This window comes from Mesoplodon densirostris, chromosome 15 (assembly GCF_025265405.1).
Source record: "Mesoplodon densirostris isolate mMesDen1 chromosome 15, mMesDen1 primary haplotype, whole genome shotgun sequence".
NCBI lineage: Eukaryota > Metazoa > Chordata > Mammalia > Artiodactyla > Ziphiidae > Mesoplodon > Mesoplodon densirostris.
In genome coordinates, this window is record NC_082675.1 from 73,828,604 (window position 1) to 73,851,883 (window position 23,280).

The 23,280-nt window shown below is 46.8% G+C and overlaps 1 protein-coding gene across 1 annotated transcript in view; it reads right to left on the reverse strand.

Moving 5' to 3' along the window:
* Window positions 1-22,449, reverse strand: part of ATP8B1 (ATPase phospholipid transporting 8B1) — a 120,356-nt gene extending 97,907 nt beyond the window's left edge. Inside the window, exon 1 of the mRNA XM_060118675.1 lies at window positions 22,221-22,449. The gene's annotated coding sequence lies outside the window, so the exon portion shown is untranslated. The remainder of the gene's footprint in view (window positions 1-22,220) is intronic.
* Between the last annotated feature and the right edge of the window lie 831 nt (window positions 22,450-23,280).

Consider the following 23,280-nt stretch of genomic DNA (forward strand, 5'->3'; position numbering starts at 1 on the left):
GAAAGAAAGAAAGGAAAGAAAGGAAAGAAAGGAAAGAAAGGAAGAAAGGAAGAAAGGAAGAAAGGAAAGGAAGAAAGGAAAGGAAAGGAAAGGGAAGGAAGGAAGGAAGGAAGGAAGGAAGGAAGGAAGGAAGGAAGAAAGAAAGAAAGAAAGAAAGAAAGAAAGAAAGAAAGAAAGAAAGAAAGAAAGAAAGGAAGAAAGAAAGAAAAGGAAGGGGGCTTCCCTGGTGGCGCAGTGGTTGAGAGTCCGCCTGCCGATGCAGGGAACACGGGTTCGTGCCCCGGTCTGCGAAGATCCCACATGCCGCAGAGCGGCTGGGCCCGTGAGCCATGGCCGCTGAGCCTGTGCGTCCGGATCCTGTGCTCTGCAACGGGAGAAGCCAAAACAGTGAGAGGCCCGCATACTGCAAAAAAAAAAGAAAGAAAGAAAGAAAAGGAAGGAAGGAAAGGAAGACAGAAAGGAAGGAAGAAAACAGAGGCAGAGATGTCTGGAGGGAGGGAGGGATTCTCACTCCATATCATCAGGGTCACAGATGAGGGACCTAAAACAAACATTAACTGGTTCTTCTACCTATAGAAAAAGATTCTATCAGGGAGCAGTGAAATAATTAAGCATTCATTTAAAATGAGTAACTACACTACCAAATGTGAAATGTGAAATAGATAGCTAGTGGGAAGCAGTCACATAGCACAGGGAGATCAGCTCGGTGCTTTGTGACCACCTAGAGGGGTGGGATAGGGAGGGTGGGAGGGAGATGCAAGAGGGAGGAGATATGGGGATATATGTATAGCTGATTCACTTTGTTACACAGCAGAAACTAATACACCATTGTAAAGCAATTATACTTCAATAAAGATGTTAAAAAAATTTTTTTAAATGAGTATCTAGTAAAAATGCCAGGACAAAAACTAGACAATACATTGGATCCCAAGGAAAGGGATCGTGAGGCACCAAACATCATCATCATTTGTAAGCCACCTTCTTCTATGGTTCTTTGAACAATTATCACAAAGGACTGGCCAATCTTGTGAGTCGGCATAACAAACCAGCCTACTTCATGATTTAATTCCATTTAAAGGCAATACTACACATTAAGGAAACAAAACGAACCATCTGTGTTCAGCTGAACTCTGCCCAGTTGTTCTTTCGCCTCCATTGCAAGTTGTCCGGCAGGCCATCTAGAATTTTAAAGGTAACGACTGTAATGATAGTACCACATCAATTCATAAGGCACCCTTCTTCTAAGGTATTTATTAGTCTTCAAATACCATGGTAATCAGGCTTCCGCCATTCTTGAAAGTTATGATTTAATCACCTTCACCTTGCAGAAGGATAATGGAGACATGAAAAGGTTAAGATGTGTGGCAAAGGTCTCAGGGCCAGCTGGGAAGGAGCAAACTCTTGTCCTGGGACACCATCCACAGGATTAACAATAGCTACCACCGGGGGCTCCACCACGGGGGTGATAAAAAGAAACAGGCATAAAACGGCAGGAACAAGCCAGTCACTTTCTTCTTCATATCTGTTCTCAGGACTCATTCCACACCTAACCCAGGGTCATCTGAGTTCCCTAAGGTGACCAGAAGCAAGTCACACACACACACACACACACACACACACACAATCTAATTTTTCACAACAAAAAGGGTTCTTAGGGAGAAGTTGGCTGGAAGATAAGAGGAGAAAAGTCTGGAACAACTGATTTTTTTTTCTGATCTTTATTTTCATTGTTTATTTTATCTTTTATTTATATTTATTTTATTTATTGACATTTATTTTCTGATATGGACAGTTATTTTCACCACCCCTTTCCCCAAAGATCAACATGATGCTTCATTGTGGAAGCCTCTCAAGAGCAGCTCACCTGGATGTATTAACTTCTCTCCTGCCCACAGGCAAGGAGACAAACCAGATGGCCCCTCTGGGTCCTGCTAGCATTCTGCCCTATCATTATGCAATATGTTATCTTCCTTTCAAAGGTTCTTCAACTGCTTCCTCAAGTTAATTTCTTATCTATTAAGAGCAGAATCCGTTGGCAGAAATTATTTAAGGTTTCAATCTGTTGCGTATCAACCATACTCCCAATTTCAAGCGGAAGTTGAAAGTCAAATCCCGCTGCCATTTGTGTTAGGGGAAGAAAAGAAATATGCATATTCGCCTTTGTAAATGCAAAGACTGTCTCTAGAAGGTTAACCATAAACTCACAATGGCTGTTGCCTTGGGGGAGGGGGACTAGGGTAAAAGCTGGCAGGAAGATTTATTTTACCCTTTACATCTCTCATACCTTTTGAAGGTTAATTAAACTGAAAGACAATACGTGCAACAAAAACTGAAGCTTGGAAACTATTTTTGCTGGAGCCCTTCATCAGAAAAATAATGATGATGACTTGGCATCTTGGCTTACCTACAGTGTTTGGCAACCGAAGAGCTTACCAGATAGATGGTGAGCTCCCTGAAGACAGGGGACACTTTAATTGTACCTTAAATCTTTGTCCCTGTATTAGTTACTGATTGCTACATAACAACCCCCTACCCCCAAATTTAGCAGTTAAAACACAAGTATTAGCTCAGTTTCAGTGGCCCAGGAACTCGGGCATGGCTCAGGACCTCTCAAAGGCTACAGTCAAGGTGTCACCCAGGGTGCAGTCCTCTAAAAGGTCACCTGGGAAGGCTCCCAGCTCACTCACAGGGCTGTTGGTGGGATTTGGTTCCTCATGGGCTATTGGCTACCTTAAGTTCTTTGCCATGTGCGTCTCTCCATAGGGCAGCTCACAATATGGCAGCCGGCTTTGCTCAGAGCAAGTCCAAGGATGAGACAGACAAGGGCTTAATCTCCAAAACATACAAGCAGCTCATACAACTCAACAACAAAAAAACAAACAACCCAATCAACAAATGGGCAGAAGACCTTAAGTGCAAGTCCCAGGAGTCTTTTTGCACCCCAGCCTTGGACATGACATGCCACCCCTTTTGCCCCATTCTATGCATTAGAAGTGCATCACCAGGTCCAGCACACACGTGAGGAGAGTGAATACCCAGAAACAGAAGCCACAAATTACACTTAATGAGAACCCTGAGACATTGTAGCAGGGTCCCAAATTTGGTCAAAAGTCATTTGAGACAGCTCTTATGGAAGAAGCGTGAGAGTTCTCGCAGTAAAATGAAACCAGAGAGATACAACTTCACTCAGACCAGCTTCGGAAGAGGCATTAGAAGCACTCACGGATGGAGCTGGGGGGCTCCCAGAAGAGGCAAAAATAAAATTCAATTAACTTTCAACGTCAAAGTTGGTATCAGCTATGGTCTGATGTTCATTTGTTTTTTATGTTCACAACACCGTACGTGGTGTTTATATCCTATTCTTTTCAGAATGATTAATTATCAATTCTTGTGCAATGAAAGAGAAATAAAATACTCAGGTATAATGTCAAACATTAGCTTTCTGTGAAGCCCACTGTAAAGCACTGTGGCATTTAAATGCTAGAGTTCAAAAACAAGAAATCAACTGACCTTGAAGTTCACATATTCTTCGATTATGATGAATCTGAAATTCACGAGCTTATCAGTATATGTAAAGTAGGTAAAAAAAAAAAAGCAAACAAGATTTTTTTCTTTTCCTTACTTAAGTAAATCCTTGAAAGGGTTAACAAATATTCAACTTGTCAATTGCTTTAAAAAGTCCTTTTAAAATGAAAATGCATAAATTCACCTTGACTCTAAACATAGCTGAAAGTTTTAACAGGATTCACTCTGTAAATGGCTCCCTCTGGCCTGGCTCCCAAGTCACTATGTGCAGCTGTAAGAAACATCCTGTTGTATGTTTACATATATTAACAGCTTCGGGAATATAACAATTAAAAGAGTCAGATCTTATCATCCTGCTCAACTATGGTAGGCTGGCTTCCAATTCAGGGCAGGGTTGCGGGGAAGACCAAGAAAACTCGGAAGATGTGTGGGTGGGCGGAAGAGTCACAATTACACTGGCAACAGGGCTTTACAAGAGTTTGCCAGTGACACCCAAGGCCAGAGAGATGATTTCATTTAAACTCTCAGATACACTTGCCTACTCTTCACATTTTGCAGCCCTGAAAATCTGTTCATTGGCTTTAGCCAAAGGGGTTGCCTGATGGCAATAATATTGCACACAAGATGTGAGAAACTTGTTTTTCCTGTGAACGGTTTTATCCTAAGAGAAAGATGTGGCTTCACATTTCCTTTTCCAGCTCACCTGCCCCTCCCCCTCCCCCTAACTGATTAGGAGATGATTTCTAAGTGGTCAAGAGTCCAGTTTCAGCAGCCACGTCCCTGATTCCATCATGATTTGGATAGAAGACAACTTCCTTGTCTCAGCAATGCAAGCATGATTTACGTGGCCCGGCGAACGCTGGCTGTGCAAACAGGCTGCTTTTGGGTCAGCCAGGTGGTAAAAATTCATTAAACAGACTTACAGACCATTCACATAACCACTGCTGGTCAGATGTGAGCGACCTCCTGAGCAGCAAAAGGCAGGCCTTCAGTTCAGATTGATCTATTTCCAAATCACTTGGGGAACGTCAGAAAAAGAAAAGGGCGAGGACCCAGGAGTGTCTACTTTCTCAACTTCCTGGGAAAGTAGATTGTATTGATGGCACAAGAGTTAGGACCAGGTTCCCGGTCTAGGCTAAAATGTAAATAATGAATTTCCGTTCTTGCCAACAGATGAGTTATTTTGATCATATTCTTTACTCTTTTATTCTCAAGGCTTTCATACCCATCTGAAGAGCTCTGCTGAGTTTTTATAACACTATCAAGTAGTTAAGATCTTAAAACAGAACCACCTATTTTAGAGCCATAAGGGTTATTAGAGAAAATGTCCAAACTCTTCATTTTTACAAGAGGAATTTGGAGCTCAGAAAGGTTAGGGGAGGTGATAGTGCAGGTCCTGTGTTGAGTCTCCTCCTTGCCCCAGTGTCTCCATCTGTAAAGTGGTAACTAATGGATTACCTCAATCTTCAGTTACTGAATGCCTACTAGGCTATGGACACTTGGGATGAATAAGATATGATGACAGTCTCCTCAAGAGGAGAGTAACCATCACAGAGATCATTATAGTTCAATATGGTAAATGCAGGAGAGGGTTGCATGCCTCAGATGCAGTGGGAGCTTGAAGAAGTCATACCTGACCCAGCCTGGTACTTGACCGAGCCCGGGAAGTACCCGGGAGGGGCTCCAGGCCAGAAGAACACTGAAGCTGAACCTTAAACAATAAAGAACTGTGTTCCCTCAAGAAAGTGCAAATGGGAAAAAAGTGCCCTGCCCTCCCTTTAGAATTCCTGTGAAACTAATGTCCAGCATGTGAAGGTACTTGGTAATCAGCAAATCACTACACAGACCTTAGCTATGAGGTTAAGTGACTGAATCAAGGCCACTCACAAGCTGATGCTTTTCAGAATCCAGTCTGATGTCTTTGAGTTATTCCACTCATTTATTTCAATCACTTCCCCCAATGTTTATATCTAGACACTTCCATAAACTTGAGTGAGTTTTTGATACACTAAAAGATACCCCATAGACAGCAGACTCTTACAGCATCCAAGCAGTTCTCTGCCTTGACTTCGGGTCAGAATGACGCCAGGTGCACCCCGGTTGGGTGATCAGTATCTCCAGCATCAATATATTTGATGCTCCACAAGTGATTCTAATTTGTAGCCAAGTTTGACCACCTCACGCATTTGCACAGCCAAGAATGGGCTGCACGCTCCCACCCACAGACAATTCCTCAGTCACCTCTGGTTTATGCATCTCAAGGAAGGCTCCAGAGAACATGAAATCCATTTGCTTCAGTCTGGACTATAACGCGGTTCTTTAAGGAAAACAGGTTTAGCCTCTGAATGATGACTGGCCTAGATTAATACTAGTTTGTCTTTTCTGAAGATACACAGGTTGATAGGGCAGGGGGGGTGATGCCCAGAAGCATGACAGGTGGCAGAAAAGAGACTGTCTGGGCTAAAAATGCCCTACAGAGAAGGCATAAAATAGATAATGGTCAGATTAGAGTGGGAAGAGTGCACCTGGAGGAATGAAGGCATGGAGACAATAATATGTAAGTGAATTCCCGTCTAAGAGAAGTACTACTGTATTTATTGTGGTTCTTTGAAAAGGATGACAGTCATAAAACAGGATGGATGCATCTGTCTCAAAACAACAACTTTTTTATGTTTCTATTTCTTTTCATCATACAGGCAGGCCCATGTAAAATAAGAACTTTAAAGATATCAAATACAGCTGGTAGACGCTGAAAATGAAGCCATAAAATACTTCTTGACACGATTCACAGGAAAATCTAAAAGGAAATTAAGTATTGGAGAAAACACAGACATCATCTTTTCTACCATTTATCAAAGGTCCCCGTTTGTTGTTCTTTCATCAACGTATCTGGTCCTCCCCATCCTCGGTGTCCTTGCTACTCAACGTGGGGTCTGCGACCAGCCGCATCTCCATGATCAAGAGCTCGTGAGGATTACAGAATTTCACCACCAACCAAACCAGAATCCACTTTTTAACAAGAACCCCCAGGCGATTCACATGTGCATTCATGTTTGAGAAGCCACTGGTCTACACTATAGAAGTAGCCACTTTCTGGAAGGTCCATCCCAGCCATGGGTGGGCACAATCAGGCACCAGATTGTCTTTAAGATCCACTTAATTTCCAGTATTACCCCCACCCCAATCGGAACTTTTTATTATTTCCCAAGTCATCTTCGGAGGAACCCAAATCATTCCTCAAGGTGGCCCTCCAATGTAACCCCTTCTTGGGAACCTTCCTGAACACCCCTAAACTGAGCTAGTAACTCCCTCCTCTGTGCCCCCATAGCCTCGAGCTGCACACACCCCTCCCTCACCCCTCCAGGCTGGTCTCCATTCATTCCCCACCCACTTACTCCCACTAACATTCCACTGATAGTCATCAAACCACAAGCTTCGGCCATTCTGTCGGCCACTGAGCTACAGTGAGCAGGACAGAAGCTTCCAGGCTCATAGGGCAGCACACCAGTCATCCCACAGATAAATAAAGGGTTACACGCGTGAGTACAAGAGAAAAAGAGCAGAGGGCATGTATTGGGAGAGACCTATTTCATTAGGGTGGTCAGAGAACGCTCTGAGGAAATAACACTTGAGTCGAAAAGCAAAAGATAAAGAGGATTCATTCAGGGGAAGAGTTTTTCAGGCGAGAAAGCAACAAATGTGTAGATGCTGAGACAGGAAAGGGTTCGTCATGCTCCAGAAACTGAAGTAGGACAAGAACAGACCTAGCGGGGAGGAAGAGAGGGTCGGAGGAGTCAAGGCCGGGCCTGGCGAGCCATGGAAAGGAGGTAAATGCTGTTGTAACTGCAATGCTGAGCTACAAAAGGGTTTTGCAGGCGGGTGTGGACGTGCTTCGGGATGAATGGCTGCTCTGGGCTGGAAGGTGGAAAATGGAGAGAGGCATCAGTCAGGAGACTCCTGGGATGGTCCAGGAGAGGGAGGGGGTGGCAGGTGGAGAGAACCAGGTGGATTCAAGATCTTCTGGAGGTAGAAGCAACAGATCTTGGAGATGGAATGGAAATGAAGGTCAAGGTGGTGTCGTGTGGGAGAGAAAGGGGTCACAGCTCAAGTCCAGCTAGAGAGGAGTCGTCTTCTAAACTGGCTGCGGTTCAGTGCTGGATGTTCTGTGTCTGGGGCGGGCGCTCTCAAGAGGTACTCAAGTGGAGGGAGCAGGCTGGCAGGGAGAAAAAGCTGGCTGTAATGGAAAGTCAGCAGAAATCGGCACATTAATAGTATTTAAAACCATAGAAATAGAGGCGATTGGGCTTCCCTGATGGTGCAGTGGTTACGAATCCGCCTGCCTTTGGGAGTGATGAAACTGCTCTCTAATTGATAGTTGTGATGGTCTTACAACTTTCCAATATATTAAAAACTATTGTATACACTCTAAAAAAAAACAAAAAAGAATCCGCCTGCCAATGCAGGGGACATGGGTTCAAGCCCTGGTCTGGGAAGATCCCTCATGACACAGAGTAACTAAGCCCATGAGCCACAACTACTGAGCCCACGTGCCACAACTATTGAAGCCCGCGCGACTAGAGCCCGTGCTCCGCAACAAGAGAAGCCACCACAATGAGAAGCCCGCGCACCACAACGAAGACCCAACGCAGCCAAAAATAAATACGTAAAAATAAATTTATTAAAAAAGAAATTAAAGAAAAGAAATAGAGGCGATTACCTCGTAGAGGGGGAAGCAAGCCTGGGACCGAGTCCTGCAGAACCCCAGCATTTTATGATCATGCCTGTCCGTCATTTACAGCAGGATTTCTCAGCCTTGGCACTACTGATGCTCTGGGTGGGAGACTTCTTCACGGTGGAGGCTGTCGTGTGCATCATCTGTTTAGCAACATTCCCAGCCTCAACCCCTAGATGCTAGTAGCAACCCCTACGTTGTGACAACCAAAAATGCCCCCTGGGGGCCCAAATCACCTCTGGTTGAGTAGGTCAGGGATATTTTTGCAAAGTTTTTAATAAACCTGATGCCTGTTTCTGTCTCAACATGTTCACAGCCGACCCAGGATAAGTGTCCCACAAATCACGTCAACTTTCTCATGTTCTGGCTTTGTGGACAAGCACATAAAATTGATTGAATAAAAGCAGGCCTAGTATTAAGCTTCACTTTGCTCCATCTCATGGAAAACAATTGTTATACTAACCTCAAAATACTTTCCAGATCCTGAAAACTCATTATCTTTTGACAATAACGTAAACCCAAACCAGAACAGTGAGTGAATATAGGCATTAGCTGCTTTCCCTTGGATGCAAATATTTTCTAGTTCAGAGTTATAGAATGATCTAGAAGTTTCCAAGTATCATTAGTAAAAAGATCTCTAACCCAGACCAAGATGTCACAAGAGTCCATTTGTCCCAAATAGGAGCTAACTAAAAATAATCCCCGGTATTACGTGCCATTTGCAAAAGAATGGCAATAAGTTACAAAAGGCGCGACCAAACTCTTAAAATATCTATTTTTGTGTGTGACTATTTTGCTAAGGAATAAGGTCCAAGAACTTGGTTAGTCTCATCTGGCATCTTTCTAAAAGAATGAAAGCCATAAAATTCATGGGCCTCCCTGGTGGCGCAGTGGTTGAGAGTCCGCCTGCCGATGCAGGGGATACGGGTTCGTGCCCCGGTCTGGGAGGATCCCATATGCCGCGGAGCGGCTGGGCCCGTGAGCCATGGCCGCTGAGCCTGTGCATCCGGAGCCTGTGCTCCGCAACGGGAGAGGCCACAACAGTGAGAGGCCCGCGTACCACAAAAAAAAAAAAAAAAAAAAAAAAAATTCATGTGATCAGGCTATGGTGGGTTCTTTTTATCCCAGGGTCACTGCAAAAACAACCAACTTAATATACTTAAGATGTCATTGTATTTAGAACAGCTCCTACAATTTAAGCACTGTGCTGGGGGCCGGGCTACAACATGAGTGAACCTTAAAAAGGGGCTCTTCTCACCAAGGTGACAGTCTCATGCAAGAGACAAACAGACCAGCAATCACCATAGCGTTCAGGGGTGACACACCCCTGGGCCGCATCCTTCCTGCTTCTCTCCTGCTTGAGGTGTCGTCACCAAGGAATCCTAACACACTCTTCCCTGCCATGGCTGGACACTGCCTTGGAATCCTACTCATCCAATACCTCTAGGCCAGTGAGTCTCAACCTGGAGCATCATCAGAAACATCTGGAAGTTTTTTTGAGCCACAGAATGCTGGGTCCCACTTCCTGAGTTTCTGATTCAGTAAGTCCGGGTGGGACCCTCAGCTGTGTTGATGCTGCTGCTGCTGCTGGGACCATACTTTGAAAACCAGTATCGAGGCAACTACTACGCATCAAGCCAAGTTGGCACGTGAAATAAAAGCTAGCCACCGTCTCCGAGATGGCGTGATCCAAGCTGGGAGAGGAACGTACAGAGAGGGACTGGAGCAAAGGAGGGGCCCCTCACTTTGACCTGGGAACGTGAAGCAGCAGGAAGTCTTCCAGGAGGAAGTAGCACCTGGTCAGCAGGTGGAGGCGGGAGGGGAAAGAGGGTCACAGGTGAAGAACAGAGCATATGCAGAGACCCTGAGACAGAGGGAATGCACTCTGTCCCAGTAGAATTCTGGGTAAAAAGGGACATGACATGTGTTATCAGGTAAAGTTAGTAGAAGCAACTGCACTATTAACTGCAGGAATGAAAACATCCCTTTCCGGGCCTCCCTGGTGGCGCAGTGGTTGGGAGTCCGCCTGCCGATGCAGGGGATACGGGTTCATGCCCTGGTCCGGGGGGATCCCATATGCCGCGGAGCGGCTGGGCCCGTGAGCCATGGCCGCTGAGCCTGCGCGTCCGGAGCCTGTGCTCCGCAACGGGAGAGGCCACAACAGTGAGAAGCCCGCGTAACGCAAAAAAAAAAAAAAAAAATCCCTTTCCAACGGAAAGCATTTTAATGATCAAATATTTCATTGTCATCCTTTTTCCTTTTGTGCTGAATGCTTTCCTCCTTAAACAATAGCCCCTGCTTTAAAAGAGTCTATCACAATACCAGGGTTATTAAATACTGATAACCCTGCCATTTGAATATCATTAAGGACATGTGCAAACATGGCATGCTCAGAGTTAGTCTAAAGATGGTGCCTGCAACAGACCAGAAAACAAGCAAAGACATAGAGTAAAAACCTCAGGATCACCTTTTAAGTGGAGACCAATTGAGGCAGAGGTAGAGGAGGGAAGGATCTAGGTGTATTTTGTCATACACCCTATACACATAGTAAAAAGCATGATTTGGTGTGTTTTTGTTTTTGGCTGCGTTGGGTCTTCGTTGCTGCGCGCGGGCTTTCTCTAGTTGCGGTGCGCGGGCTTCTCACTGCGGTGGCTTCTCTTGTTGCGGAGCACGGGCTCTAGGCGCCCGGGCTTCAGTAGTTGCGGCACACAGGCTTAGTTGCTCCGCAGCATGTGGAGTCTTCCCAGACCAGGGCTCAAACCCAGGTCCCCTGCACTGGCAGGCAGATTCTTAACCACTGCGCCACCAGGGGAGCCCCATGACTTGGTTTTTAGACAAGGCCACACAAGCCATTTTAAATACCCTACTGTCCATGAGAAATTCCCTGACTTTAGTGAGTTCCCATTAAATATACAACTGGCCCCTTCCCGCGTCTGATACAAACATTTTGACCTGTGTGTGTTGGTCCTGCCAACTAGGCAATACTGTATCAGGCTTCCACTGCCATCCTTGTCCATAAAGCAGGGCTAGAGCATTTGCACAGGTGCTTTCTTTGCTCAAATGCTCAAATGCTTGATTGGCATTAAAAAATAGTTAAATGTATGATTTCACAAAAAAAAGGCCAAAATTAAAAGGCTGACCCCAAGGATGGGAAGCACTGGGTTCATAAGGTTCCCAACGTCCCTGTGGGAATCGTCATACCCAACTCCACGCTTCTGGGTCCCAAGGTTACGTGTCTCCAGCCAAGATTTCTGAATCTATCAGAGCTTGACCTCTGGCCACTCCTGGGTGTCCCGGCAACTGGAAGTTAACACGACCAAAGCTGAATTCTTAATCCTCCAGCCTGCTCCTCTGTCTCTGACATCATTATCTTCCATCCCTTATGTTAGAAACCTGAGAATCACCTGCTCCTTCCCTTCCGTGAGGTCCTCGAATCTGATCCATCACCAAGACCGAGACTCCACTTCTAAAATGCAGCTCCCGCCCTCTGCGTCTCATCTCCACTCTGTCATCCTGGCTCAAGCCCCCATGACCTCTCTCTTTCGGCCACTGCAGCAGCCTCCTAACTGGTCTCCTCCCTGCTTCTGGCCTTGGCTACCCATTCTCCACATCACAGCCTGAGTTTTCAGCTGAAATCAGAAATCAAATCATGGCACTCCACTGCTTACAAATACATCAGTGCCTTCCTATCAGCCTGGTCTCTGCCTACCTCACCCCATGCTTCTTAGCTCCACTGTCACTTCTCCCCAGCTATCCTGGCCTTCTCACAGTTCCCAGAACACAGCACTAAGCTCTCACCACAGGGTCTTTGCACATGCTGCTCCTATGGGCTGGACCAGGAAAAGCCTCAACTGGTCTCAACTTAAGAATATTCTCCTCCAAGAGATCTTCCTGGGCTAAATCTTTTATTGTGGCAAAATAGATACGACATAAAATTTACCAACTTAGTCATTTTTAAGAGTACGGTTCAGTGATATCAAGTACATATCCACCTCGGGAACTCTTTCATCCTTCCAAACGGAAACTCTGTGCTTATTAAGCAATAATTCCCATTCCCCCTCCCTCTGACCCTGGTAACCACTGTTCTACTTTTTGCCTCTATGAATTTGACTATTCTGTGTACCTCATATGAGTGGAATCGTACAGTAGTTGTCCTTTTGTGTCTGGCTTATTTCATGCAGCATAACGTCTTCAAGGTGTGTGTCCGAATTTCCTTCTGTTTTAAGACTGAATAGTATTCCACTGTATGGATGGACCACTTTGTGTTTATCCATCCATCCTTCCACGGCCATTTGGGCTCCTCTGGGGCCACTCTAAAGTCAGCCCTAGTTATTCTCAGTCATGTCTTATTTCCCTTTAAGTGCTTATTACAGATTCTAATTCTAATATCGGTCTGTTTCCTATCTCTTTTGTTCAATATTTTGTTCAATATCGACTCCCGCCACCTCTCCCGCAACAAGCCCGTAAGTGTCACAAGGGGGCAGCCCCTGTCTGCTTTGTTCATCCTAGAATTAACCACCAGGACCTGGCACGGGAGCTGGAGTGTAGTGGGCATTTAATAAGCAAACGTTGACTTTTTAAATGAAAGAAAATCATTAGGTCACTAGAAAGCCACTAGTCTTCAGATTCACTCACAAATTCCACATACTTTGTATTCAGCTATGAAAGATAACAAATTAATGCACATGTGCGTGTGTGCGTGCGCACACACACACACACACATCCCTTCACAGAGACATATTTAGCTCTCTGGGCACAAACAATTCCCTTTCTAACATTAGTCAATCTATTTGTAACTAACATACATTTCCATTTCCTGTGTTCTTTTCAAGAATGCCTCATGTGCAAAAGTAACTTGTGTCCTCAGCAATTAAGAACTTAAATACTGATAAATGCTACAACGTGGACAATTACACTAAGCAAAGCACCAAGGAAACATTATGCTAAGTGAAATAAGTCAATCACAAAAGAACATACGTTGTATGCTTCCTTTTATATAGAATGTCCAGATAGGCAAATACAGAGAGTCAGAAAGTAGAGTATTGGTTGCCAGGAGCTAAGGGGAGAAGGAATACGAGTGACAGCTAAAGGGTACTGGTCTTCTTTTTCGGGGTGATGAAAAGCTTCTAAAATAGACTGTGGTGGTGGCGGTACAACTCCGTCAATATACTAAAAACCATGGAATTGTACACTGTAAAAAGATGAACTTTACGGTACATGAATTATATCTCGCTAAAACTGTTTGAAAAAAGATAACCTGTGTGTGTGGAGATGGGGGTGGCCTGCCTGAGTTTGCAGGCTGGAAAAAGCTTGCCTTCCCAATTAGACAATGCATGGCAAGGTTGGGAGGTGTCGGGCAGGGATCACAGCCTTGCCTGCAATTTGGCCGCAGGCCTGCAGGGGCAGCCTGTTTTCTCTTACAGAGGAGGCCTCCTGGCCCCACGTACCCCGTTGGTTACAGACCATCTTCCTTCCAATACAAGCAAAGACCTCTGCCTCCTGGAAATCATCATTTTCTAACACCTCCCCTCTCCCTCCAGCAAGGTAAACAACATGCTCTAATGATAAACAAAGTTCTCTGTTGAAGTTCTCTGAACCAACACCTTATGTAAATGTGTATCTCTGAGCCTCTTTATAACCTATTATGAGCGATCTGAGCACACCGAATTTACAGCGTTTTGAAAGTCAGATTTCCATTTGCAGCCCAAGCTCTGCCAAGAAAGTTATCTGTGCCTCCTCTTTCTCTTACACCCCATATCCAATCTGTCCGGAAATCCTGTTGGCACTACCTTTAAAAAAATATCCACAACCTTCTCTCTCTCAGACGTCTCACCCTGGTCCCAGGCTCCAACATAGCTCACCTGGTTTAGCCTCCTAACTAGTCTCCCAACCCAAGAGCCCTCCCTGGCCTGGTCTCCACACAGCAACCAGAAGGACTATTTAAAATACAAGTCAAATGACAGATCACAACCCTCCAATGGGCAACATCCTGCACCGCCTCCCCCCACCCCTCTATCCATCTTGCACAAAGTCACAGCCAAAATCCTTCCGCTCCTAGGAAGAAGCCCTGCACGATGGGGCTCCCCACCTCTCTGCTCTGTCTTCCCCATGCCCCACCCTCCCCACTCACAGGTTGGAGGAATAGCCAACTACCTGCCTTCATCACACCAGCCAGGCACCGAGTCACCTGTCCCCTGCCTGGGACACTCTCCCCACCCCCAGATCTTTGTGATTCACCCTCTCCCTGCTGAGTCTTCACCCAGATACCACCTTCTCCACTCTCCAACTGCATCTTGCCCCCTTGCACACCCTCCCAATTCCTTTACCCTGTCCAGCTTTCTCTTTTTATCCCCTGCAGCATCAACCTTCAAACATACCATGTAATTTACCTATTTATTATCCACAGTCTCCCTTCCCTCTCTAGAATGTGAGCTCCTTGAGGGCAGGCTCTTTAGCTCCTTGATTGACTGACAGATGCCAAGTGCCAGGCACACAGGATGTGCTTTGTAAGTATCTGTTGGCCAGCTGGCTGTTTGTTTTGGACTTTAAAGGCTAAGGAGGAGGGTCCACTCTGTGAATTGACTAAGGAGACAGGAAATTCCCTAGGAGAAGCCATGAGTTTACTTCTCTAGCCACTCAAGACGCCAGAACTCAGGAAATGAGACCAGCAGTTACTAAGAGTACAGGGTCTGAGCAAACTTTCTTCAGCTTTCAAAAAGAGTGTTGGTCCGAGGGATCTCAAGGATCCAGGACACACTGGATGCTACTTATGTCACCACTCAGGAGTCTGAGGTTCTCAAACTGACCTTTGAGAATTTTCACCATGTTTCTCTATGTAAGGGGGAAAGGCTAAGACTGATTTAAAAAAACATTCTAAACAATCTCAAATTGAGCTAGACAAAGTATCAAACCGCCAAGAGATTAATATCCTTTTTGTGGCTGGGACTGGCACAGGATAGGAAGATGGAATGATACCCAAGAATGGTGATACTTGGGGTTAGTTTGAAGTGTGTGTGTGTGTGTGTGTGTGTGTGTGTGTGTTTACTTAAAAAAAAAAAGCCTTGCTTTTTAAATATCCTTATCTTGGCTAATTTTCAGGGCACCGTATGAGCAAAAACTCACACAAGAGTCTACCGTTCTCTAGAAAATACAGATTAAGATGTCTTTAGCCTAACAGACTGACATCTAATCATGATCAAAAGGGTTCTGGGTTTTATCCTGCTCCACGAAGAAGCACATTAGTACACAGATGCAACATCTGATGATTCTGTCATCCTACAGTCTATTAGTGATCTCTTGCCTTTTTTGAAAGCCTATCTTGAAAACCATGGATTGTACCCTAAGGTAGAAAACAATCTGATTTTTAAGTGTTGCATTTTTCAGACATTAAATATCAATTTTTCTCTCATTCTAACCCTGCCTCCACCAAAAACAATTTTTTTATCTTTAATTCAAGTCAGTTCTGGGGGAAAGTTAAGGATTTTTGCCTCCACTAGAGAATATCCTCCCTGGAAGGCAGCTGTGGTCTGCATAGGTCTCCAGACGGTGGAGCCAGGTCTCCTGAGCTTTTATGCCCACCCCGGCACACAGCACAGTATCACCCACACTGCAGGCCAGCACGTGATGATACGCGAAAGGACCACCAGCTTCGTCAGAGCAGCTGCAGGTGAAAATGAGAAATGAGGCTGCCCCTCACGTGTCTCCCAGGTAACCAGCCTCCCTGCAGTTCCTCCTGTTCTTATCTCCAAGCTATTTTGGAGGAAACTGTGATATTAAATACTACATGTCCCTGCCCACCTTAACCATGTTCTACGAACAATGAACCTCACAAAACTGAATCAGATCTCAACAGCTCCCGTGAAGAAACAGATACTCATATGCCCATGTCTGCAACAGCATCATTCACAATAGCCAAAGATGGACACAACCCAAACGCCCCTCAACCAATGAATGGATCAACAAAATGTGGTATATAGACACACATATTATTGGAATATTATGGAATATTATTGGAATAATATTGGAATAGTGGATTATTCAGCCCTGAAAAGGAAGTGGAAGGAAATTCTGACTCATGCTGTGACAAGGATGAACCTTGAGGACATTATGCTGAGTCAAATCAGCATCACAAAAAGACACATATTGTATGATTCCACGTACATGAGGTACCTCAGCATAGCCAAATTCATGGAGACAAAAGACGTTATCAGGGGCCACAGGGAGGGAGAGATGGGGAGTTACAGTTTAATGGATACAGAGTTTCTGAATGGGACGATGAACAAGTTCTGGACGTGGATAGTAGCAGAGCTGCAAGATACTGTGAATACGCTTAATGCCACTGAATTCACCTTAAAAATGGCTAAAATGACAAATTTTATAAATATCTTACCATGATTAAAACAAAAGTCCCATGAAATAAACGTCTGCACTAGGATGAGATCATGAGGAATCTCCTCAGCTCCCAGTGTTGTTCTGGTACCAAAACCAGAGCGTAGATTTTCACTTAATTCTCACCATCTCAGCGGCTGAAGAACCCTCCACTCTTAGTTTCATTGTTTTAACAAAAATGCTGAGCTTATAGAGCATCTGCCAGTGCCTGGCTTAGAGGCCCACACATGTGTTTCCAATATGGTGGTAGGGCCACTCGTTTCCAGGTGTGAAATATATAAACCCCAACCTGCCTCCCCACGTGAGTGAATATTTCAACCACCAAAGTCAAATGGCTATCTGTTTTCTTATAGAGAGTGTTAAATGTTTCTCCTGGATGCACAGACCTCTGATCTCAGAGAACAGTCTCAGTAGTTCAGTGTGTCCCAAGAAGACAGAGAAAAGATTTGTACACAACTCATATCACACTTTATAAAATAAGTAATGCATCCAACCCACGGGAACTTCTCCAAACAGCAAGAATGGGCGATCAGAGACGGTAAGCGGATAATGCTTGGTGCCTGAGTTGTTCCGATGAGGATATTCCAGCTCAACTCAATTTGAGTAAAGGTTAGAAAACTGGTTTCAAATGCTGCCTTGCTCTAAATCAAGCAAACCTCAACTCTGGTGAACAAAAGCCACACAGCAAAGAGACAAAACCATAAATGACAGCCCTGTAAATAAAGACCAGAGCTGCTAGCCAAAGGTCAGGCTACACACGTACTCAGTGAGAAGTGCCAGGCTTCTCAGTCACGCTAGGGGGAGGTGTCATCACCACAGAAGGATGGCCCCAGAACAAGGGTGACCTCTGACACCCCCCAACCCCAGGAGTCCTTTCCCCAAGACTGAGAGCCAGCTTCCTACCACTGATCTGCCATAGCCTCCAGGCCCAGCTCTCCTTTATTAAATGCAAATTCACTGGACTTGAAGACTGATAATGAACACAGAGCTTCAGAACTGGGAGCGGCCAGGGCCACGCTCCATGGTCTAAGGCAACCATCTCTCCAGGCAGAGAGGGACAAAGTCCAGAGCAGGAAGAGAGAGAACACCAGATCTGCTTTCTTACCAAAGAGGAAAAGATAAAAAAAACACGACTCAGGCCCTCTGTGAATCCCGCAGGCTTCCGTGAAGCAAGTAGGTAATCCCCAGCACAGTGCCTGGAGAAGATGTTCAAGCCACTGTTTTAAATGAATGAATGAATGGATGGATGGATGGATGGGATTGTAGCAAAGGTCTCTGTCATTAGTGATGCTTACCAGGTGCCACAACTCAGAAGCCATGCAGAAAGCACTGATCCTTTAAAAAGACTCAACGTTTAGAAACTCCCAAGTTTTGAACAGGGAAGAGTTTTTTGTGTTTTTTTTTTTTTTTTTGCGGTACGCGGGCCTCTCACTGCTGTGGCCTCTCCCGCTACGGAGCACAGGCTCCGGACGCGCAGGCTCAGCGGCCATGGCTCACGGGCCCCGCTGCTCCGCAGCATGTGGGATCCTCCCGGACCGGGGCACGAACCCGTGTCCCCTGCATCGGCAGGCGGACTCTCAACCACTGCGCCACCAGGGAAGCCCTAATTTTTTTTTTTTAATACAAGAATACGGAGGTGAGGAAGATGAAAGACGGACAGGAAGTGGGGGAAAGGAGACCCAGCAGGGCTCAGTATGTCCCCAGGGCCTCCCTCCACCTGCAGGAGGATAGAAGGCCCCGGTGGGAGCGGCCACCCCTCGTGGCGGTGACTGAGTGAGCACGTCCCTAGGTCACTGAGCGCCCTGGTCCGTCGTGCCACTCCCCAGACACTTGGGCTCCAGAACCCAAGCCCTGGATCTGAAAGTTCAGAACCTCGCCCCTGCTCCAGGGGACTCTTTCTCACCAATGCCTGGTGCAAACAGACACCTATGTTTGCTAAATGAATACTAACCTACAGAGTGATTCCCGTTTCCCGCATAGTCTAGGAGAAAGGCAATGGCTGCATGAGCCATAAATATTTGCTGAGATATCAACAACACAACAGTAATAATACTGACTACTTTTAACTGAGCTCCTTGCTGAGCCCTTTTAGATCAAGTCTCTCATTTGGAACTCATCACACAACGCTCTGAGATAGTACTATTCCTATTCCATCTTACAGGTGAGGAAACTAAAGCTAGATCAATTAAGTACTAATAACTTGCCCCGGGTTATACAGCTCGGGAGCAGTGAGGCCTGGATTCCAAGCCAGGTCCCAGGACTCCAAAGCACCTGCTACTAACCCCTCACTGCTGCCTCTGGGTTCAGTCTCCATGGGACCAGTTATCAAACATAGTTCCCATTGTGCATGGTTTTGGTGACCATTTATTTTAACATGCAACACATTCACAAGAATTAGGAAAAGTATTAATATGTTCCTAAATAATCAGATGATTAAAAATCCTTTGTTTTCTAATAAATATGGGAAACAAGACTGTTTTATATATACACACACACACACACTATGATGTGCGTGTGTGTGTGTATACTTTCTAGACCCTTCCTCCATAATGCCAGCTCTTCAGTGACACAGGACCTCGAAAGATCTTAGACTGGATATTATTTAGAGCTGGGCATAGGGATGGAGATTTGGGAGTAAACTGCTTAACAGAATAAACCTATCTTCTTTTCGTGTTATTAAAACTCTCCTGGTAGCAAATTCATTTTTACGTGTCTTAATAAGTAACAAAACAACACCTACAGGCATGAATACAATTAATCTAATTGAACCATGCCAACAAACAGACCTGAAAACTCACGAGATACTTAAAGACACCACCAAAAAAAACACGTCCCAGGAGACTAATCTAGAAGCAGATATAGAAGCAAATTCTAAAATTAAGTGCCTAAGAACTTTTAAAGGCACCTCTCTTTACAGACATGGGACACGAACAGACCCCATAAAACTTGTTCTGGTATCTAAAAAGCAAGTTCCTCTGCATTCATAAGAGTGTAGGCTTCTTTTACAATGACTGAAACTAAAGAGCAAAGGTAACTAGTAGATTAAAATCTCTCTCAGGTGAGTTATAAGGATCACCTGGATTCCATGAATGCTCAGGAAACACTAAAATTGAATTCAAACTTTAGTAAGGCAATAAAATATTTAAAATACACCAAATATCTGGGCATCATACTAAGTTTTTAAAATATCCATTTAATAAAGAAAACAAGAAAGCAACATTCGAACACCTATTATGTATAAGGAAGGTTCACCTGTTCTCTCGTTTAATCCTCAACAACCCAAGGAGGCTGAAAAATATGTTTTCCAGCAAATGAGTAAATTCAGAAAATTTAGGAATTCATCTAAGGTTATACAATTTTTAAAGTAAATAAATAAGAATAAATTGCAAACGTTAAATACAATTTAAAGTAAAAGAACTGAAATCTGTGGGAATCTAAATCCATATGTTTTCCACGACTCCTTGCTTTAGAAAAAAGAGAAGGAAGGAAAAAGAAAAAAGGAGGAGGGAAAGGCCAACAGATAGGGTAAGAAACATTCCACAGCTACATGTGGTCAGCGCTGTTAGTGCCAAGACCGCAGAGAAATCCAGCTGAAACAGAGCCAGTCCTCAACTTGCTTTACACCTGCAGACAACTTACACATGCACGTTTTCACCAAATTATGTTAAAGGCTCAATTACAAAAACAAGCAAATAGAAAAACCCCTATTTCTATCACTAACAAGTAATAAGTGCATACTGATATGCATTTTCCTTAAAATAAAAAACAGAAAGAAAACCTGAAAGTGGCCAAGGCCGCTTTCACGCAGATAGCATTTCCGTTCACTAGTATTAAGCGGTCTGAGCCTTGTTTGGCCCCCAATAACAGACCAAAGAAATCCTAAAAATTATGAATGTACGGTCATCATAAAATGGCGAAGGAACAAAGGTTAAGATTTCTCACCTAACGTTAGAACAAGGAAGCCTCCACTACCTAATGAATACCATTAAGAGGATTCAGAGGAATAGTTGCAGGCAGGCAGACTTCTCCCCCAGAAAGTAATCAGCATCAGCTAATAACCGTTCATCATCTTTTGCACAGTATATGCATTTATAATAGGTTTTAATAAGGGCTTCAACCACAGGCCCGGAATTAATGAATGGCATTTTAGGTCCAATACAAAAGTACTCCCCAGACATGAAAATTAGAACTTCTACTTCACATTTTGTGTTGTTTTCTCTTTTTATCTGCCCTTGTGTTTACCATCACTGGAGATTTTATCACACATCATTTTTACCTTTTGTTTTTAAAAGCAGTTAACCTTCCTCTGGAACCTACTGCGTGCTGGGGGGTCTTTCAGTGCTCCGCATGTGTTGTCCCGTTTTATTCTCGCGGAATGAAGGCAGAGTTGTGAAGGCAATGCAACCAGGAAGATAGGAGAGAAACTTTTCTTAAGCCAACAGGGCGGGCCGTTTCCGGGAGGGGAAACTGGCGGCGTCCGGAGCTACCCAAGGACTTCGAGAGCGCCAGGAGCTTCGCGGGCAGGGCGAAGGGTTCGGGCGGGGTTGAGGGGGTCACTAAGCAGAAATGGAGCTCGGGTTCCCCTTCCCCGCGCGTAGCGAACCTCCTCCCCCGTTCTGCATCCCCTCAGCAACCTCGCCCTCCCCTACAGCTGTTACTGATCAGTGTTCCAAGCCTCCCCTCCCCACCCCGGTCGGGGACCAGGCGCTTACACGCCCTCGGAGAAGCTGGGCGGACAATTACAAGCTCTTCCCTCACTTGGGGAGGAGTGGGGAAGTGGGGGGGTTAAAACACTCGCCATTCCCTGCAACACCCCTCCCCCAACAAGCTGCCACTCCGCACGCCCAGAGCGAGGTGACAGCGCCGGGCATCAAACTGGGGAGGGAAGGAGATGGCCTGCTGGCAGTGCCATGGGAGCTGGCGGATACGACCCTACAATCACCGGGGAAAAAAGTACCCCTCTTCCTCATCACCTCCCAACCTGCATTAAGGCCCTCGGAAGATGTCTGCAGGGTTCCTGGTCCCGCAGTGGGCGCGGCGGAGGCGACCTCACCCTCCATCCCTCCCTGAAGGTGCTGCCGGTGCATTCGGTCCAAAGGTCTTTTTTCGGACGCGTCTGCATCGGCTCCCAAAGGGGCCACCAGCAGAACCCCGTCAAGAGGGACTTCCAGAGGGGCGACAGATATTGCAGGGGAACCAGCGGCGCTCCTCAAGGACCCACAGGCCCTGCCAGGCTTGCCCCTCGGAGCTTAAGCCCGGACCTGAGCGTAGCAAACGAGCAAAGAACCGAAACACCTCCCGCAAGTTCCCTCTCCTCCCGCAGGTGAAAAGCCCATGGCCTCCTCCACAGTGCTGCCTGCCCCACCAGCAGCGTCTCCCCATCCCCGAGGCAGCGAAGGCTCCCGGCACCGCCACCCAAATCCCACCCTTGCGGGCTCAGGAGCCCGAGGGCGCGGACAGCTGCTGCCACTGCATCCCTGTTCCCCGGAGTCCGCCGCCCCCCGGGCGGCCAGGGGACCTGCGGGGCCCGCGGGGTGAGGCAGATCAGGGGTCCCGGCGCCGCGCCCCTCCTTACCTGGCGCTCGCTGGGCCCCGGCTGGGGCATCCGCCGGGTGCGCGCCTATCCGCGCGCTCGCTTGCGCACCTGCCCGCAGCCGCAGCAGCCCCAGCCCTGGCCGCAGCACTAGCGCTTCATGGCGCACGGGGCTGGCCCGGGGCCCCGGGAAGCGTGTCCAGTTGGCGGCGGCTCCTCCGGCTCTCGCAGCTCTCCAGTGGCTCCCCGCCTGCCCCCGCCCCGCGTACGCGCCCCCTTCCTCGGCGGCCGCCCTTTTCCCTCCGCTCCGCGAGACCAGCCAAACTGGTTTCTCCGCTCCCGGGTGGTGCCTTTAGTCTCCTACTGGCAGCCGCAGCTGGGGCTGGGGGCGGGCCCGGCCGTCGGCCCTCCTTCTGTTCCTCCCCTGGGCGGAGAAGAGCTGGACGGCTAGCCCCGGCACGGGCAGACGCAGCTCAGGTCGAGCCCCGTGCCCTCGTGCGCCCCGGCGGCAGGGGGCCACCCAGGCCGTACCCCGAGCGCGTCCCCCGCCTCGCCTGGCCCGCTCTCGGCTCCCCGGACGCTCCCGCCTCCCTGGGGAAGCGATTGCCACCCCGCCCCGCCAGCCCCGCGTCACTTCGCCGCCACCCTCGGCCAGCCTGACCGCCGCTTGAGGTCGGTGACCGCGCCAGCCCGGAAAGCTGGCGAGGCCGCCGCTCGCCCGGGACCTGAGCTCCCTCGGTAAGGGGAGCTGTACCCTCTCGATGCCAAGTCACGTTCGGGGACCGGTCACCGAATGCGCGTCACGGTTCGCCGCGCGGAGGGTGGGGGAAGAGACAGCGCCAAAAGACTTCGAGAAACTTATCCTGTAATTGCAGCAAGCAGGCTTTCGGCTGAAACCAAACGCCCTCACCTTTACGGGTTTGGAGTCAAAGGGGCCAGGGCGCGGCGTGCGAATGGTGCGGTGTAATTGGACCTTTTGGACTCACGTGCCTGGTTGCTCGCTGGTATCTGGGCGCTTTGAAGCACCCTCCCTTACACCAGAGACTCTGTTGCGCAGAATTTTACTGCTCACTTGCTATGGAAAAGTCTCTGCAATAAGAAT